The 21,595-nt window shown below is 39.9% G+C and overlaps 1 protein-coding gene across 5 annotated transcripts in view; it reads left to right on the forward strand.

The window, feature by feature from the left end:
* The window catches only part of lingo2 (leucine rich repeat and Ig domain containing 2), a 283,442-nt gene that overhangs the window by 37,096 nt on the left and 224,751 nt on the right, over window positions 1-21,595 (forward strand). For 3 of the 5 annotated variants that reach the window (XM_047354486.1, XM_047354483.1, XM_047354487.1), the window contains exon 2: window positions 16,205-16,281. The gene's annotated coding sequence lies outside the window, so the exon portion shown is untranslated. The remainder of the gene's footprint in view (window positions 1-16,204; window positions 16,282-21,595) is intronic. The other 2 variants (XM_047354485.1, XM_047354488.1) reach the window with 1 other exon arrangement.

Here is a 21,595-nt window from a genome sequence, read left to right on the forward strand (position 1 = left end):
TATTGTTGTAAATAAAGAAATGTGTTTTTATTTTATAATTCCCCATTTTCAACCTCAACAAAACTATTCAGTTTTTACTGTCTCTGACTATTTGTCCTCTTGACATTTTGTTGCATTTTTATAAATTTTTTAAACTGTATTTTTAATGCTGTTCTTCACTTTTAGATGTGTGGTCCATTTTCTTGTAGGCCTATAACACTCTTTCTACAAAACAATTATTTTCGGGAATTGTCTGCACTCATTTACGCCTGCGGGTGGTTTATTAATGACTGACAATTATGAAAGAGAATAAGAAACATGATAATATTAAAACTGTTGATTTTCACCTGAAAAGCTTGAATGTGAGCTCAAAAAAGACGTTTAATCAAGTCATTAAAAATGTGTTTGAAATTGACAAACCTAAAATCAGGTGTGAGTTACACTTTAATTCAACACCATGTCTTTTTTGAAACTGTATTGCATTATGTTGCATTGAACATGGAGTTAAGCAGCTACACAGCTAAGACAGGAAACAACAGCAGATTCTGATGCTGCTTACAAGACACCTTAACATTACTGTTTAGTGGGACCTCGAATAAATTAGTCATCTTATAATTCAATTAAAAAGCTAAACTCCTATATTATATTCATGTATTTCACATAGTTATATATTTCATTCTTTTATTTCACTTAATGTTGATAATTATGGCTTACAGCTAATTAAAATTTAAAACTTTCAGAAAATTAGAATATTGCACTATAAAATATGCTGAAATACAGGTCCTTCTCAAAATATTAGCATATTGTGATAAAGTTAATTATTTTCCATAATGTCATGATGAAAATTTAACATTCATATATTTTAGATTCATTGCACACTAACTGAAATATTTCAGGTCTTTTATTGTCTTAATACGGATGATTGTGGCATACAGCTCATGAAAACCCAAAATTCCTATCTAAAATTCCTAAACGAGCTATGAACCTAATCATCTGAATTAACGAGTTAACTCTAAACACCTGCAAAAGATTCCTGAGGCCTTTAAAACTCCCAGCCTGGTTCATCACTCAAAACCCCAATCATGGGTAAGACTGCCGACCTGACTGCTGTCCAGAAGGCCACTATTGACACCCTCAAGCAAGAGGGTAAGACACAGAAAGAAATTTCTGAACGAATAGGCTGTTCCCAGAGTGCTGTATCAAGGCACCTCAGTGGGAAGTCTGTGGGAATGAAAAAGTGTGGCAGAAAACGCTGCACAACGAGAAGAGGTGACCGGACCCTGAGGAAGATTGTGGAGAAGGGCCGATTCCAGACCTTGGGGGACCTGCGGAAGCAGTGGACTGAGTCTGGAGTAGAAACATCCAGAGCCACCGTGCACAGGCGTGTGCAGGAAATGGGCTACAGGTGCCGCATTCCCCAGGTCAAGCCACTTTTGAACCAGAAACAGCGGCAGAAGCGCCTGACCTGGGCTACAGAGAAGCAGCACTGGACTGTTGCTCAGTGGTCCAAAGTACTTTTTTCGGATGAAAGCAAATTCTGCATGTCATTCGGAAATCAAGGTGCCAGAGTCTGGAGGAAGACTGGGGAGAAGGAAATGCCAAAATGCCAGAAGTCCAGTGTCAAGTACCCACAGTCAGTGATGGTCTGGGGTGCCGTGTCAGCTGCTGGTGTTGGTCCACTGTGTTTTATCAAGGGCAGGGTCAATGCAGCTAGCTATCAGGAGATTTTGGAGCACTTCATGCTTCCATCTGCTGAAAAGCTTTATGGAGATGAAGATTTCATTTTTCAGCACGACCTGGCACCTGCTCACAGTGCCAAAACCATTGGTAAATGGTTTACTGACCATGGTAGCACTGTGCTCAATTGGCCTGCCAACTCTCCTGACCTGAACCCCATAGAGAATCTGTGGGATATTGTGAAGAGAACGTTGAGAGACTCAAGACCCAACACTCTGGATGAGCTAAAGGCCGCTATCGAAGCATCCTGGGCCTCCATAAGACCTCAGCAGTGCCACAGGCTGATTGCCTCCATGCCACGCCGCATTGAAGCAGTCATTTCTGCAAAAGGATTCCCGACCAAGTATTGAGTGCATAACTGTACATGATTATTTGAAGGTTGACGTTTTTTGTATTAAAAACACTTTTCTTTTATTGGTCGGATGAAATATGCTAATTTTGTGAGATAGGAATTTTGGGTTTTCATGAGCTGTATGCCAAAATCATCCGTATTAAGACAATAAAAGACCTGAAATATTTCAGTTAGTGTGCAATGAATCTAAAATATATGAATGTTAAATTTTCATCATGACATTATGGAAAATAATGAACTTTATCACAATATGCTAATATTTTGAGAAGGACCTGTATGTTATGGGCATACTATTGCAATGCAGTCATGGGAAGACTGCTAACTTGAGAACTGTATTGCCATGTCATCTTCTGCTGCTGATTCACTGTGTTTTATCAGGTCCAAGGCCAGAGCAGCGTTTACCAGAACATTTTAGGTCACCTCTGCTGACAAGCATTATGAAGGTGCTGATGTCATTTTCCAGCAGAACTTGGAAACTTCCCACAATGCCAAAGTACCAGTATCTTGTTTAATCACCATGATAACACTGTGTATGATTGTCCAGCGAGCTTACAACAGAACCAACATTGCAGACAAGCTGAAGGTAGCAATAAAAACAACCTGGGCTTCCTGAATATCTCAGCAAAACCACAGTAATTCATTCAAAACAAGCCTTGGACAAGTACTGAGTACAGATACTGTAGAGTATATACTGGATACTTTTGACTAGGCCCACATTTCTGGATTAAATCATTTTTATTGGTCTAATGTAATATTCTAGTCAAGAAACTGAATAACTCTGTATGAAATTAATCTATATACTTTAGGAGCTACATTTTTTGAATTTAACATCTGAAATACATTATTTCCTCATGTTTAAGAAGACATTTAATCTTCCAGGGGTTAGTCTGCTATTTTATTCACTAAGCAGTTTTAGATGGAGAAAAAAAAGTTAAATGACCAAACAAGATACAGATCATTTCCATTTGCAGCATAAACTGAGATATTTTTTAAGCCACAACACAAATACATCCTTTCATCCTCAAAGAAAAATGTGAAACAGCCTGGAGATGTATACATGAAACTGTGAGGGTCGGTGGTGTGGCAGAGGTGGCAGAAGGCTTTCTGTCTCTGACAAGGTGCTTCCAAAACCTCCCGGGAAGCTCTGCTGTGGGCATGATGTAGATCCAGGCTTGCTCTGTGCTACACCACAGTTTGGGACTCCATAAATAACAAGAGGCAGACGGTGACAAAGACAATGAGAAACTAAGGACAATATGGCAGGGAGGTTGAGAGCCTGAATAAGAAACAGACAGTTGGTTTTTCCTGGAGACCGAAAGAGCCAAACACTGATTTGTTGTTCGGAACAGAGGCAGATCGGGTATGAATAGTTGCACAACAATGAGAGAACAATAAAACGAAAGCACTGCAGTTGAGAGATAAGCCTCCTCATATAAAGGTAAGGAAGGAAAAAAAAACGCAAGATCCTTGAAGGACCTTAAATATAAACACATGCATCATGCTTTCCTTTTATTTTGCTTGCTCTGCAAGAAATGGCTGAGAAATATTATGAGTTACATACATATAAAGACATGAGGGGTCGAAAATATATAATTTTAGAATACATTACTTAGAAAATACTGTTTTAATGTGATCAGTAGGCTCTATTACAGTATATTCAGTATTATGTTTTTATAGTTCACCCTAATAAATGTACAAGCATTGACTATCCCATTGACTTCAACACAAACAGAATGCTTTCCCACTGGAGCAACATGTAGTTAACTAAACTGTGCTGTGCATCTCTGCAGGCTATAGATGTGTGGTAATATTTAGCATAATATATAGTCTGTTGATATTTAAATTATAAATGAGTATGTGGGTAAAGCCAATTCTAAAACAAACTGGAATTCAGCAGTCAGATGAAAGGAAATTGGTTTCTATTGAAATAAAAAAAATGTCATCGTATACAAACACAGTGCATATAATACAGTTTATCTTCAGTCTTGGTGACTCCAGTTTGTCTTTAGAAGTTTGCATTTAGTATTAGGTGTTTTTAGTTTTATCCTCATTAATGTTCCAGCATTTCAATGTCTTTTCTGCCCTCTTCAGCCACTTTAGCTGCAAGTTTTTCAAAAAAAGAGCCAAATGTCCAATTCAGCCAAAATAGATTTTATTGTTTTATTATCTTTTTGTGAAAACAATACATACTCTGAACCAGTGTAGAAAGACAGACAAATCATTTCCACAGGAAAAGAGAGAGACACACACAGTTACAGTCTACAGAGGAAGAGACTCTTTCTGATGACATGTTTTAATCATTCTAGTACGTACACAGGAAGCATTAAGAACATGCACGCATAGAACTGCTGCATCTTTGCAGGCAACACTGAGACAGTGTTACTCTTGTTTGGCTCAGTGAATACTCTGGAAATAAGCCATGTGCATGAATGTTTGTAGTCTTAGTGGTATTTTAAAAAGTCACTACACAGATCATCAGATTAAAAAAAAGTTTATATACTAGTTTTATTGTGATTTTATTTGTCTCACCAAAAAATCAAGCTATAATTGGAAGTACTTTTCAAGATATATGTCACAAATCTGATTTAAAAAAAAGTGCAGAAGATTCAAAAAGGCATGAAGTTAAAACAAATCGCTTAACCTTGACTTTTTGGTGCAGCAAATATGATTTATAGCACAGGTTTGTCATTTTTAAATAAGTGCTGCACAGACACTGGGACTCTGTTCGGTTATGCAGTGACATTTTAAATGTCTTTTGTTAGGTTTTATAAGGTTGTGCACACAAGTGTCAGTGAGTGATAATAAAAAACTTGTAAGGCGATGAATACAAGCATAATTAGGCAGAAAGTCAATTGGACACGATTTTTTTTACTAAATGTTTTAGACTTGGGGTAAATACTGAATAATAGCAAAAAAATTAAAAATTACTGATCCGAATGAGTGCTCTCATTTACAGTCATGGTATTTAGGTTTGCACGTTTGGCACAAACAACGGAAATAGCAGTTAATGGCCAAATATACAACTTTTTGAAAAACATTTTCTTCAGCAAAGGTAGTCAAGGTTTTGACTGCATCACACAGAGACTGTATTGAAAAAGATTTTAAATGGAAGAATTTTTGTTTTTTAAAGGCCAAACACATCAATATGCAGTGATGTCGGACTAGATCCTGTGAAGAATGAACTTGTTCAACACTATATTTATGCATATGAATATGTATGCATGGACATGGCTGTGTGGATGAATATCTAGATGTTTACACTGCACCTTCAACAAGACTTAACTTTTTCTCTAAGTTTCATTTATTGTGTTCTATATGCAACTGAATGAATGAACTGCAATTAAAGGAAAGGAGATATGTTTCTAGGATGATTAATATCGATGCATCCGTTTTAAATTTGCACTAGTTCACAATTATTCTCATTGCTGACAGAATCATTTCCTGGGGGATTGTAAATAACATCCAAGAAAAAAAATTGTCTTGATAAAAAGGAGCAGGAAATGGAATCATTTACATTTTGTACAACTGTCACAGCACAAGACAATTCTGATGTTATGCTCTAATGGCTGCACAGTTGTCTTTCTATTAATAATGCAATGATGCATTTTCTGATAATAACTTGGCTAATGTGAAGCTTGAATGATCTTCTGCCATGCAGTTGAATTATAGACTATAAAAACAGATTGGAAATGCAAATATCACAATATTATTGACTTACTTTTTCAGTTTGTTGCGCACACATCAGTATTACAATAAAGTGGACTGACTGCATTATTTTTGTTTTTGCAACATTAACACATGGAAATATTTACATTAAAATAATAAAAATTATATAGTTCACATTACTGTCTGATAGCACTGTTAGAAGAGTTGGTCCCACATGTTTTGTTGCTCTTTTGTTCCCGGGAGAGGTTTCCTTAAAGACAAAACATTTAAACAGAGGATGACAAATTTGGGTTAAGCTACAATGTATAAGTTATATAAAATATATTTTACTTTGAGGTGCATATTGTATTATGCAATTAATTCAGCCCCTTGTTCCATGCTCATGTTCTCTTTGAAACTACTCTTATCTGCATCTCTCTCTTGGTAAACCTAAAGCCGAGTCAAATTGGCTCTTTGATGTTTCTGCCTGCAAGGCCCTGACATTGTAATGAAAACTGTATTCCATTGTTTCAGCTCTGAATGCTTGGCATGATGGGACACAGTTGTAATTTTAAGCGATGTTTGCTGACTTCCACTTGTTTCAAACCTTTCGGAGTTTTTTTTTTTTTTTTTTCCTACAAGAGTTGCAGGGACTTGTCTCAGATCCAAACAGCTTTCAGGCCCCATCAATTATTTAGCACCAATTGCCTTCAGAACACTCCTGAGAAATTATGGTGAAAAATGCAACCACAAGACAGGAAATGAATAATTATGAACACATATTTCCATCATAGCTTTAATGATGCTTCAGATGGAATAAGATAAAAAAGGAATGTTTGAAATTTAGGGAGAAAAATCAGAATGCAAAGTAAATCACAATCACAAAAATAACTTTGGTTGTTAAGGCAGGTCCTCAAAGGTTTAGAAAATGCGCTGCATTTATAGAGGAATTAAATATTCTAGTTATGTGGGAATGTTTCCCTTATTTTTCCTGTCACAGCTGACTCTTTTATAATGAATAAGCATGAATGTTTTAAGACTAATAACTGCTTTAACATTCGACCAAGAACATTGTTTTGGCTTTTCTTGCTTAAATTTTAAAAGAGAACTAAAGCATGATTATTTTATGTGCTAAAAAGTCTATAATAAAACATTGAACAACCTTTTATAGTAGGGTTAGGCCTTTTGTTCTGTGTTATGTTCTGTGTAATGATAGATATTAGATACATTGTGCTAAGCCAGTCAGATGAGAGAATTTTTCCTAGCCAAATCATTAGACTTTTAAAGCCCCCACTACAATCCAAGTGACAAGCTGGGGAAGAATCAATATATAACTTGACAAGAACAACAAACCCTGAACAATAAAATAAATCTGACACATAAGAATGCAGGACTTTCTAAGTTGAGCTAAATATTTTATAATATTGAATGGTCTAAGCTAAACCTGCAATAGAAATCTAAGGAATTGTGTTTGCAAGTTAAGACAGAAACTCAAAGTCTTGGGTAAATACATAGGGTTGGACATCTGTTGACCATGTAATCTATGTTGGATAGTAATCAGTGGCATGCATGAAAGTCTATTCATTAATGTCTCCATTCAGGCACTCCAAGACCCTCATAACTATTCTGGGTAAAGCCATGTGTTTATATCAACACAAAGTGAGACACAGAACATCAATCTCATTAAGACCTAGACCACATTTCTCCACAATGAAGCTGCTCTGTGAACATTTTTAAAAGTAGAAAAACAACAAACAACTTCTCACATCCCACAAACCATATTATGTCACCAGGAATCAAAATACCTTGGCCCCCACCTTTTTCTGCCATCTGGCCTACAGATTGCCAAACCTCAATTTCTCTCCCGGGTCTTGCTCCTGCATAGAAGTGGCCTCCAGCACAGCCATCCCCCAGGACCCAAGACTTGACCATCAAGTACTCAATGTGAACCCATCTGTTCATTAAGGTTCAGATGGTTCTCCAATGAAACAATGTGCATTTCTCCCGTCACGTCAGGGGTCTGCCTCTGCTTCAAGCAGTGGACTTAAAGTATCTTGGAGTCGTGATCACAAAGGAATTGTAGGATGGAGCACAACATGGATATACAGTTCAGGGCCTCTCCTGTAGCAGCACAGGTGTTGCTGTGGTCTATTGTGGGGAAGGAAGAATTTGTCCAAAAACCTAAGCTTTTGATTTACTATAATCATCTTTTAGAGGCAGTGGTGGCTTAGTGATTAAAGAGCAGGGCATTTGCATCCCAGAGAGGCTACAAGTACCCTGGTTCAAATCTCACAGTCTGCCACTTTGGGTTCCTGAGCAAGACCCTTAGCCCTGAAAACTTCCGGGGTGCCACACAATAGCAGCCTACTGCTCCCTAAGAGATGGGTTAAATGCAGACGACAATTTCTCCAATTTGAGATCAATTAAGTCTATATTATTATTATTATCATTCCAAATTTCATTTATGGTAATTAGATATGGATCTCAGCACAAGGAACAAGATATTGTATGCAAGTGGCCGGATGTCGTGCCTGTGTACAGCCAGGGGGAGGTCATAACCAATTGACATGGGATCCACCAGCATCTTCTCTGTCATCATCTGGGTTAATGTGGAGCTGGTGAGCATAGGCTCACACAATCATCCACTGCACACCTGTGGCTCTTTAGGTTGGAACTTGTGGTTTGCAAACGTAATATGCCAGTGTCATCAGGACATTTCACAACATATTGATTTGGCTGGGAGCTAAAACAGTCATTAGTGTAAAGTGTGAATTAAAAAGGTAGAATGAGGTGATACACCATCCTTGGGAAGCTTGGAGTACAACCACAGCTCTTCCCCTTATTGGTCCCTTGTGACGTTTTCCTGGAACCACCCCACTTAGAGCACACCGTATGGCAGAGACTGAGTTCACTGGAGGGACTCTATTTCATTTCTGGCCTGAAAACAATTTCATAACTGGGATGGATGGATGGATGGATGGATGGATGGATGGATGGATGGATGGATGGATGGATGGATGGATGGATGGATGGATGGATGGATGGATGGATGGATGGATGGATGGACGGATGGATGGATGGATGGATGGATGGACTTAAATTTTTACCATTTTCAAGAGTGCCTCTAGCGTCACAGGTCATGTTCAATACCAACAAGCCTTTTTCAGACATAAACCAGAAGATGACAACACAAATAATAATAAGGTTCTGAGTATATGGAGGATTTAGTAAACCAACAAGGTCAAAAGCCATCAGGAGTACCTTGGCAAATAAATGCCAGCTCTCAAGACTCACGACAGCTGGCACTCACCTTGGTGTTTAAAAGACAAAGGTCAAAGGTGAAGAACTCAAAATGAGAAGGGACTAATTTATTGACACAATGAAATAGCAAGCAGTCTGCGTGTTTGTGTGTTGGGTGTACAGGCCCATATAGCCAAGTGTGAGCCCAGTGGTAATTTAGCAAGTCTCAGCAGGTTGTGTTCAAGGCAGAGCTAATATGGCCAGTGAGATGCTGCTTGTATGTGTGTGTTTGCCTGCTGGTCTGTGTGTGTGTTTGGCAGCGTTTCATTTCATAGTGAGTGTTATGCTGACCTTGGCAAACTCAAAATTTCATCCCAGCGGTACTTTGGTCCTCCCTTCTCCTTCTGTCTCTCCTTGGCCTCTCACTCTTACTCCACAAAAATCCCCTCCCAGGACACACAATCCACCCCATTCTTTAAAAAAGAAGCTGAATGAGCTAATGGATCCAGAAATGGTGCCAAAATCTCTTTCACCTGGATGGTTTGAAAAGATGTGATTAAGACAGACAAAACTGTATTTAGATGTTTAGTCTATGAAGAATACAATCAATAATTTAATGTGATTCAGTCATTCAGTCAAAGAAAATAATGAGGCTATTTGACTTTTCCAGTCTTTCTTGCTAAAACAAAACTACAGCTACTCTAATAAAAAGGCAAAAGTTACTTGATGGCTACTTGAAGTTTTTTATTCTGTTTTGTATGTTTCTAGTAAAAACAATCTGTACAAATTACTCAGATTAAATGCATCTTAAATGCTTGGTGGTCTAAAATCAAACTCAAGACATTCAAGTTTAGTCAGTGAGAGACTTTTTACTTTTTATAATGATAGATGCAACAAAATGCTGTTTTTTGTTATGCTGACCTTTCATTAGGTTGCAAGCGTTGACATAGAAGGTCATCTGAAAAAATGTTTCGGGGAAATGGGGGATTTAATTATAGATCAGGAATAAAGGTCTGCTATCATGCTGTAGTTATCCCTCTATCCCAAAGTCCATGCCATTAAACATTAATCTGTAGATTGGTCACCAAGCATGTCATTTACTTAAACAGAATTAGGACCCCTTAACACAGGATTGAGCTAAGCGGTACAACCGCTGCTTGTCACGATCCACAAGTGTTTGTGTTTTCATCATAACCTTATTGTATATGTTCTTTTGGTCTTGCCATATTTGGTTAATTTTTCCGTGTTCATTATTGTTAGCAAGGTGTTTCCACATTTCGTTTCTTAGTTTATTTCTTGTTTTCTGTCTTCAGTGTATTGTAGTATATTTCCCTTAGATCCCTCGGTGTTAGTCTTTTCCCCTTGGTTAGAAGTTTTTTTGTGTCTTAGTTTTGCTCCCTCTGTGTTATATAGTCTCCTTTCCTCAGCTTCCTTGCTTTCATTTTGCTACAGCCGTTTCACATCTCCAATGATTAGATGGTTCCTTTTTCATTTTCCACGCCTGCCTTAATATATAGGCTCACTGGTTTTTATTGTTCCTTGCTGAATTCTCCAATTACTCTTCTATGTCTTGATTGTCCTGTTCAAAATTCTGTTTTACTTTTATACCTTCACCATGCTCATCCTCAAGATCCTGTCTACCCTTTGGTCCAACCTACACAAATGACAGTGCTACCGGTTCTTCAGGTGCTCCTCTGCATCTTATATTTATTAGCAGAATGTTTTCACAATGACCCATCTGGCAATCCTGCCTGCACTACTACGACACTACTACTACATCTGTAATAAGGTCTTTCCATGGCCTTGACATGATGAGCAGGACCTTTTGCTGTATACAGATGGTTTCTTGGCTCTCCTTATCATGAGCTCATCAGCAGTATGAGAAGCATGCAGATGAAGGGGTTTTCTATGCAGTATGCTGTGCACTGCTAAATATACCATACTGCATGCTGCTTCCAAGGAAAACTCATTTGAACTTGGATTAAACCCTCTGTGAATACATGTAGAAGTAATCAAAAGGAATCTTCAACATATAATCCAAATTGTATTTGTATTTGTGCACTGATCAATGTGAGAAAGTGTGAAAATGACCTCATGTGGTAAGATGTTGCCTTTTTTTTACATATTAGTAAAGTTATGTTGTCATAGCTGCTGCTACGCCAGCATCTTCTGCAGCTCATACCATTACCAATGCATGGTGGATTATTTGTGCATAGAGAGCATGGTTTGGTAGTTGCAGCCTCATGTTGAGAGGATGAATAATTTTGGAGTGTTTATCAGCCCGAGTCCAACATCACTAGTTCTTCAAGTTCTGGATGATCTGAAAGCCTTACTAGTGCCTACAGGTGACACATTTTGGTTACAGTGTCACTGCTATTACTTCCCTAAGCTCCACCCAGGATGATAACAAGCTGCTAACAAGCTGCCATCACAATCCCTGTGTCTAAGAAAAGTTCAAATGGTAAATGAACTCAACTTGTATAGTGCTTTTCAAGCATTACCGACCACTCAAGTACTTTACACTTGTGCAGAATTGAAGCAGTCAGGGGACTCTGATGCTCCATCACTTATAAAAAGAGTTCACTATGTTCTTATTACAAGTCAGAAGACCTTATTAAGACCCTTCAAACATTATCCACATTGACATCATTGTATTTCTTTAATCATGTGAGATGGGGTATTAAATGTTTTATTTGTTGGATGACTGATATTCTACAGATTTTATGCAGATTTTGGGATACAAACATTCTCTCTTTGAAAAGTCAGTTAGATGCCATTTCATCTGATCCCAAATCAGGTTATGATCAAAAGGTTTTGCAGTTATCTTCATCAGAGGTCCCTTAGAAACAAGGGAAGCTAACGTCCTTACATTTAAATCTAAAACAATGCCATGTTATTTTAGTGATCTTTAACTGTAGTTATACACAATGTATATATAAAATATTCTGTGCTCCCCACTCTTGCTCCTGGAATACATTTAACTACGTGTGGCTGGTGTCTCTACTCACCACATTTCTGACTATGGAGCTGCCAATTACTGAGGTCTGTCTATAAGTGTGTGTTGCTGAAATGTAAATATCACCTGGAAACCTTGACTGATTGGTGCTAACACAAGCTCGACCTACACATAACACTTTTTCTGAACCAACACCTAGCTGGCCTGGGGTCTTCTCTGCATGCGATCTGTCCAGAGACTGTTAATGGGATCACCTGGGCTACTTAGCTATGCCCAACCTAACAGTGTCTGGCTACCAAATGGGTTACTTTTATTAGTGCATCGCTGTGCTACAAATTCAGACAGGATCTGATTTAAAGCAATAAAAAGATGCCATTTTACAAGTCCCATTATCAGTAAAGGATTCTGAATAACTGAGCATCTGACACACAGACCAAGCTTAAACTCAAGTACGTACATCCATAAAATAAAGATAGTAGGTGCTAGAATGAGAACATTATATGATGCAAGTTAGAAATATGTATCTATTATAAGAAATTTGTTACATGAAGTGAGCCATAATGGGCTTATAATTAGGCAGGCTACAAGAGTGGTAAATAGAGTCACTCAACACAACTTATTGTGGAGGATCTTGCAAGCCACTCTATATGCTTATACTGAATGAGGACCAAGCGTTAACAAGGTGCCCTTTTTACATAAATTAGATTATGAAACCACAAACAGGTCTAGCCACAAAATATATTTTTATCACTACAGGTCCTTCTCAAAATATTAGCATATTGTGATAAAGTTCATTATTTTCCATAATGTCATGATGAAAATTTAACATTCATATATTTTAGATTCATTGCACACTAACTGAAATATTTCAGGTCTTTTATTGTCTTAATACAGATGATTTTGGCATACAGCTCATGACAACCCAAAATTCCTATCTCACAAAATTAGCATATCATTAAAAGGGTCTCTAAACGAGCTATGAACCTAATCATCTGAATCAACGAGTTAACTCTAAACACCTGCAAAAGATTCCTGAGGCCTTTAAAACTCCCAGCCTGGTTCATCACTCAAAACCCCAATCATGGGTAAGACTGCCGACCTGACTGCTGTCCAGAAGGTCACTATTGACACCCTCAAGCAAGAGGGTAAGACACAGAAAGAAATTTCTGAATGAATAGGCTGTTCCCAGAGTGCTGTATCAAGGCACCTCAGTGGGAAGTCTGTGGGAAGGAAAAAGTGTGGCAGAAAACGCTGCACAGCGAGAAGAGGTGACCGGACCCTGAGGAAGATTGTGGAGAAGGGCCGATTCCAGACCTTGGGGGACCTGCGGAAGCAGTGGACTGAGTCTGGAGTAGAAACATCCAGAGCCACCGTGCACAGGCGTATGCAGGAAATGGGCTACAGGTGCCGCATTCCCCAGGTCAAGCCACTTTTGAACCAAAAACAGCAGCAGAAGCGCCTGACCTGGGCTACAGAGAAGCAGCACTGGACTGTTGCTCAGTGGTCCAAAGTACTTTTTTCAGATGAAAGCAAATTCTGCATGTCATTCGGAAATCAAGGTGCCAGAGTCTGGAGGAAGACTGGGGAGAAGGAAATGCCAAAATGCCAGAAGTCCGGTGTCAAGTACCCACAGTCAGTGATGGTCTGGGGTGCCGTGTCAGCTGCTGGTGTTGGTCCACTGTGTTTTATCAAGGGCAGGGTCAATGCAGCTAGCTATCAGGAGATTTTGGAGCACTTCATGCTTCCATCTGCTGAAAAGCTTTATGGAGATGAAGATTTCATTTTTCAGCACGACCTGGCACCTGCTCACAGTGCCAAAACCACTGGTAAATGGTTTACTGACCATGGTATCACTGTGCTCAATTGGCCTGCCAACTCTCCTGACCTGAACCCCATAGAGAATCTGTGGGATATTGTGAAGAGAACGTTGAGAGACTCAAGACCCAACACTCTGGATGAGCTAAAGGCTGCTATCGAAGCATCCTGGGCCTCCATAAGACCTCAGCAGTGCCACAGGCTGATTGCCTCCATGCCACGCCGCATTGAAGCAGTCATTTCTGCAAAAGGATTCCCGACCAAGTATTGAGTGCATAACTGTACATGATTATTTGAAGGTTGACGTTTTTTGTATTAAAAACACTTTTCTTTTATTGGTCGGATGAAATATGCTAATTTTGTGAGATAGGAATTTTGGGTTTTTATGAGCTGTATGCCACAATCATCCGTATTAAGACAATAAAAGACCTGAAATACTGGATATTTTCTCTTTTTTGGACCATTCTCTGTAAACTGTAGAGATGGTAGTGCGTGAAAATCCCAGTAGATCAGCAGTTTCTAAAATACTCAGACCAGCCCGTCTGGCACCAACAACCATACCACGTTCAAAGTCACTTAAATCACCTTTCTTCCCCATTCTGATGCTCAGTTTGAACTGCAGCAGATCGTCTTGACCATGTCTACATGCCTAAATGCATTGAGTTGCTGCCATGTGATTGGCTGATTAGAAATTTGCGTTAACGAGCAGTTGGACAGGTGTACCTAATAAAGTGGCTAATGAGTGTATTTAAGGTGAGCTGTAATCATGAGAAAGCCAAATGAGCTTCAATAAAAACAGAGAAAGGACATTATTTCAACACACCTGATGGTCTTGGATATAAAAAGATTTACAAAAATCAAACAGAATACACCACTGGGAGAATTATAGGGAAGTCGGAATATATGGAACTGCAGAAAATCTGCCTGGCAGTAAAAGAAAATTTCATCAAGGGCTCTTAGTAACCTTGTTAGGACATCTAAGTGAAAACGCTATGTGTCTGCAAGACACCTACAGAATGATCGGATAAAGGCTGGTATGAGTGCTCCAGTGGCAATTACAAGATATAGACTGAATAAACGGGTAACCGATGGATCGACTCTAAAACTTTATTCGCAGCTCTATGGACTGATGGGACCAAACAAGAAGTGTTTGGATATTTGGACAAATGGTATGTCTGGTGGGTAAAAGGCCAGGCTTATAAGCAGGTGGGGCTTATTTTTTATGCAATCTTTGTGTTTCTGGTATCATTAACTCTCAGAAATATCAGGTCCTTTTAGAGGAATGTGACGCCCTCTGTTGATAAATTAAACATTGGGGATTACAAGAAGAGCAAGATGGTGACCTCAGGCACATCCCCAGGTCAACCAAAGCTTGGCTGAGAAAAATTTCAGGGCATGTCCCAGTGTGGCCTTTACAGTCACCACATTTAAATCTGACAGAAAATCTTTGGTGGAATTTAAGTAGGCAGTAACAGCACAGAACCCAGCAAACATCACTGAGACTCAGAATTTGTATGTCAAGAACAGACAGATAAACATTCTGACTCTGAGGAATAAGAGTCTTGTCAGAAATTACAGAAAACAATTGTTGGTTATAAGTTATACAGGCTAAAATATGTCCCACAAAGCACTAAAACTGGAAGTTGATGTCATGATGTAGGGTTGTTTGGTTTTTGGTTTCGGGTTTTTTCTTATGTTTTTCACAGTTAAGGTTTTGACTCGTTCTTTTGTTATTTTCCTGTTTATGCTTTTGTTTCATGTTTTTCTAGTTATATTTCTGTTAGTTTGTTTCCTTGGATTTGCGTTCTGTTCAAGCCATGTTTTGCTCCTCTCACGTTGTGTTCTCTGTCAATTAAGTTAATTCGGTTCACCTGTCCAAGTTAATCTGTCTCCTTGCTCCACCTGTACCATGCTCCATTTATACACACCTGTGCAGTTAGTCATCGCGGAAACATCTTTCACTCTCATGCTCATGTCTAGCTTTCATTCTCATGTCTTGTTTTCATGCTCAAGTCTTATTTTTTGATCATGCTATGCCTGTCTTGCCTGCCCGTTTGTTTTGTTCCTGCCTCCTGTAGTGAGTGAGTTTTTTTGTTATTAAATCTGTTGCACTTACCATCACGCTGCCTGCTCATCTGCATTCTGAGGTCCAATTCCAAATAAACCGTGACAGAACCGTGACAGTTGAACACTAAAAAAACTTTAAAGTTCATTTAAACTTTGTTGTCAAAATAAGTAAAAGGTATTTCAATAAACATTTTTATGACTCATTAGTTTTAGTCAACCACATCCAGACATGTCTTTTCACGTAAGGTTGTTGTGAATATTTTTGTTTCGAACTGTGAAGAAATTAACCTTTTGGTTGTTTTGTAAAGACAACAAAATAATTACTGACATTAAGATTCCTTCAAGGCTTTTAATACGCTTGTATTATGAAGCAACATAGGCCCTTTGTGATTTCTATGCTTCCTGTCTTTCAGCGGAACTCTGCATGTGAAGCCGTCTATCCATCCTCCTTGAAAGAAGCGGAAGTGTTCTTTGACTTCATGTGTGAGTCGTAAGTTGATCATTCTTGCCTCTTTTAACAGAAATAAAAAAATAGCCCCATTAGAAATGAAGTTGGATTTCATGCATGACTTTGGCAGGCTTTAGTCATCAATCAAATCCATCAAATCAACACGTTGTCTCAAGGCACTTGAGACAACATGTGTTGTGAATTGGCGCTATATACATAAAAACTGAATTGAATTAAAGATTCCTGCGATCTTGGCTGTAATAATGACAAAGCATGCTAGACACCAAATGTAAAACAACTGTGTTTTATATAAAATAAGCTACCAACATCTAACTTTCCTCTTTTCTAATCCCCTTCTTGTTTATCTGTGTGTGTTTTGAAAGCAGAAGTAATTTGGCCTCTAAGGAAAGGGAAAAAACACAAAGGGAAAAAATCTTGTACCTTTGCAGTTTGTACAATTCTCTGTAGAAGTATAAATATACACTCAAACACACCTGCAGGTGCACTGATAGCTGGTGAATACGTGATACGTGGGTGGCTTTTTAAACTAGGCCACCAGGACATGCTGTTTTTTGTGAGTGCTACTTTTTTTATTATGACAGGATGTGATGAAGATAAATAAATATCCCTTATTTTGAAAGTTTTTGCTAACTCCGCACAGTAAAACGATATGATAAGGACCTACTGAGGCTGTGATATGCTGCAGTTCTGTTACTATTTTAAGGCCTTCAGACATCTAAATATGGGGCACTACATTTTATATTCTTTACTAATCTAAACATTTCTGAGCCATAGAATAAATATAGCAATGTTGGCTGATACCTTGTGGGACACAGCACACTAGTATCAACTCTCACCTCCGGGAGAGCTTTGACCAGATTCTGGGGGATGTTGGAGACATAGAGTCCGAGTGGACCATGTTCTCCGCATCTATTGTCGATGATGCTGCCCGTAAGGTCTGCGGTGCCTGCCGTGGCGGCAATCCCCGAACCCCGTGGTGGACACCAGCAGTAAGGGACGCTGTCAAGCTGAAGAAGGAGACCTGTCTGCTGTGGTTGGCTTGTGGGTCTCCTGAGGTGGCTGACGGGTACCGTGAGGCCAAGCGTGCTGCGGCCCAGGCGGTGGAAGAGGCAAAAACCCAGGCCTGGTAGGAGTTCGGTGAGGCCATGGAGAAGGACTACCTGTTGGCCTCGAAGCGATTCTGGCAAACAGTCCGCTGCCTCAGGAGGGGGAAGCAGTGCTTCGCCAACACTGTTTACAGTGGGGTGGGAGGCTGCTGACCTCAACTGAGGACATTATCGGGCGGTGGAAAAAGTACTTCGGGGATCTTCTCAATCCTGCCATCACGCATTCCCTGGTGGAAACAGAGGCTGGGGACTCGGGGTTGGACTCTTTCATTACCCAGGCTGAAGTCACCGAGGTGGTTAAAAAGCTCCGCGGTGGCAGGGCTTCGGGGGTGGATGAGATCCGCCCTGAGTACCTCAAGTCTCTGGATGTTGTGGGGCTATCATGGTTGACACGCCTTTTCAACATTGTGTGGTGGTCGGAGACAGTGCCTCTGGACTGGCAGACTGGGGTGGTGGTTCCCCTTCACCAGAAGGGTGACGGGAGGGTGTGTTCCAACTACAGGGGGATCACACTCCTCAGCCTCCCTGGTAAGGCCTACGCCAGGGTATTGGAGAGGAGAGTACTGCCAATAGTCGAACCTCAGCTTCAGGGGGAGCAGTGTGGTTTTCGTCCCAGCCGTGGAACACTGGACCAGCTCTATACCCTCCACAGGGTACTCGAGGGTTCATGGGAGTTGCCAAACCGGTCCACATGTGTTTTGTGGACCTGGAGAAAGCATTCGACTGTGTCCCTTGTGATGCCCTGTGGGGGTGCTCCAGGAGTATGGAGTCCGGGGTCCCTTTATCAGGGGCCATCCGATCTCTACAAGCGGAGCAGGAGTTTGGTCCGCATTGCCGGCACTAAATCGGCCCTTTTCCCGGTGCATGTTGGACTCTGGCAGGGTTGCCCTTTGTCACCGGTCCTGTTCATAACTTTTATTGAAAGGATTTCTAGGCGCAGCCAAGGGCCGGAGGGGGTCTGGTTTGGGGACCAGAGGAACTGGAGGAGGTGTCTGGGGAGAGGGTGGCTGGGAGTTATGGAGCCAAATTGTTTCCACCCCTTTCAGTGAACGAAAAAACAAAATGATCAAATTAACTATGTCTGTGTGCAAAATAAAAAACTATTAAATGCGATACAGTAATAAATACAATGAAATTAATATTTTTTTGGTATAATTATGTCATAAACGTTTGTTGGTTCTGCAAATAAATACATTATTGTTCGTTTTTAATTTTATATATTTGAAATTGTCATTTATTTTTATTTTTTATTTATTTGGATATAATATCTGGATTCAAGATAAATATGCAAAGATTTATGCCTCGAAAAGTTTAAAAGTTTGATTGGTCTGAGTCAGTAAAACCACTTAGGTAGGCTTAGAAGAAGTAGTACAGGTCCTTCTCAAAATATTAGCATATTGTGATAAAGTTCATTATTTTCCATAATGTCATGATGAAAATTTAACATTCATATATTTTAGATTCATTGCACAATAACTTAAATATTTCAGGTCTTTTATTGTCTTAATACAGATGATTTTGGCATACAGCTCATGAAAACCCAAAATTCCTATCTCACAAAATTAGCAAATCATTAAAAGGGTCTCTAAACGAGCTATGAACCTAATTATCTGAATCAATGAGTTAACTCTAAACACCTGGAATAGATTCCTGAGGCCTTTAAAACTCCCAGCCTGGTTCATCTGACTGCTGTCCAGAAGGCCACTATTGACACCCTCAAGCAAGAGGATAAGACACAGAAAGACATTTCTGAACGAATAGGCTGTTCCCAGAGTGCTGTATCAAGGCACCTCAGTGGGAAGTCTGTGGGAAGGAAAAAGTGTGGCAAAAAACGCTGCACAACGAGAAGAGGTGACCGGACCCTGAAGAAGATTGTGGAGAAGGGCCGATTCCAGACCTTGGGGGACCTGCGGAAGCAGTGGACTGAGTCTGGAGTAGAAACATCCAGAGCCACCGTGCACAGGCGTGTGCAGGAAATAGGCTACAGGTGCCGCATTCCCCAGGTCAAGCCACTTTTGAACCAGAAACAGCGGCAGAAGCGCCTGACCTGGGCTACAGAGAAGCAGCACTGGACTGTTGCTCAGTGGTCCAAAGTACTTTTTTCGGATGAAAGCAAATTCTGCATGTCATTCGGAAATCAAGGTGCCAGAGTCTGGAGGAAGACTGGGGAGAAGGAAATGCCAAAATGCCAGAAGTCCAGTGTCAAGTACCCACAGTCAGTGATGGTCTGGGGTGCCGTGTCAGCTGCTGGTGTTGGTCCACTGTGTTTTATCAAGGGCAGGGTCAATGCAGCTAGCTATCAGGAGATTTTGGAGCACTTCATGCTTCCATCTGCTGAAAAGCTTTATGGAGATGAAGATTTCATTTTTCAGCACGAACTGGCACCTGCTCACAGTGCCAAAACCACTGGTAAATGGTTTACTGACCATGGTATCACTGTGCTCAATTGGCCTGCCAACTCTCCTGACCTGAACCCCATAGAGAATCTGTGGGATATTAATAATAATCATCTTTATTGGTCATTGCACATGTACTTTACAACGGGGAGCATTCTGGGGCTAAGGGTCTTGCTCAGGGACCCAGAGTGGCAATCAGTGGGATACAAACCTGGCACCTTGTGTCCCCTCTGGAACGCAAACCTCCTGTTCTAACCACTAGGCCACCACTCCCCACCCCATTGTGAAGAGAACGTTGAGAGACTCAAGACCCAACACTCTGGATGAGCTAAAGGCCGCTATCGAAGCATCCTGGGCCTCCATAAGACCTCAGCAGTGCCACAGGCTGATTGCCTCCATGCCACGCTGCATTGAAGCAGTCATTTCTGCAAAAGGATTCCCGACCAAGTATTGAGTGCATAACTGTACATGATTATTTGAAGGTTGACGTTTTTTGTATCAAAAACACTTCTTTTATTGGTCGGATGAAATATGCTAATTTTGTGAGATAGGAATTTTGGGTTTTCATGAGCTGTATGCCAAAATCATCTGTATTAAGACAATAAAAGACCTGAAATATTTCAGTTAGTGTGCAATGAATCTAAAATATATGAATGTTACATTTTCATCATGACATTATGGAAAATGGAAAAGGACCTGTATATCAAATTTGAGTGAAAGCTGGCTGTAAGTCTGCATCATCCTTGGCCCATGTAAAAGGTGCTTGTCCCCCCCCTCAACACCCTTTTCCTTTTATTTTCAGCCATTGCTCCATGAGGCACCTTCACTTTTTTAGCTTCACATCAGTGAAGCACCAGCAGACCTGCCCGGTGTAATAATCCTGATTGAAAACAAATTTTTTAAGTAGATTTATAGCACACCTAATGGTGAGACAATACAAGACATCACAAGGATTGTCAAAGATTCATTAGAAGATCAAAGTGACTGTTATGCTTTGCTCTGGTTTGTAAAATGTACCATTTAGCAGCCAAATACAACACAGAAGAGAAAATGATTCTACCGATAAGATGTTTTGATGGCTTTCAAAACACCATCCGAATCTGTTTGATGCCACCTGCTTCAAAACCTTCCATGTGAGCTGCAATATGTGTTAGAATGTCTTTCCCTCTATAAACACATCATCATCACTTTCCAACCAAACTCCTGCCAGGGGCCCAACAGTAGCTGTAGAGCAAAGGCTGCCGCATCAGAGGCTCCTCGAGAGAACTCACAGTCAGCACCATCATCCTAAGAGGTGAGGAGGTGGCAGAGCATGAAAGGATCCATCAGGAATTATGTAGATCAACACAAAACTAGAATTGTGGAAAACCTTATATTACCACTCAGCTGTGAAGCAGATAAAGGCATGGGTGGCAAAAGCTTTTGAAGCACTGTGAGGGTGAATGTCTGAGAAATGTCAGAAAGGGAGCATGCAAATAAGGAAGTTTTTAGGCTCCAAAATATTTTAATCAAGATGATCAACTTCATGAGGTATTTAAAAAAAAAAGCTATAACAATAAAAGTTTATTTTCATCTATACATAGAGCCTTTCAAAAATATTTATATCCCTTTAGGTTTTCCACATTTTGTTGCATTACAACCTCAAAATTATTTGAGTTCTTTGTGATGACACAAAGTCATGTATAACTGCATTGTTTCACAAAAAACATGCATGGCTTTCAAAATATCCTTTATATCATTTGAGCATGAATTTGTGTTTTGGCCTTTTACTCTGACACACCTAAATAAAATCCAGTTGAAACAACTGCCTTCAGTAGTCTCACAGTCAATAAT

Source organism: Girardinichthys multiradiatus, chromosome 23 (genome assembly GCF_021462225.1).
Source record: "Girardinichthys multiradiatus isolate DD_20200921_A chromosome 23, DD_fGirMul_XY1, whole genome shotgun sequence".
Classification (NCBI taxonomy): Eukaryota; Metazoa; Chordata; class Actinopteri; order Cyprinodontiformes; family Goodeidae; genus Girardinichthys; species Girardinichthys multiradiatus.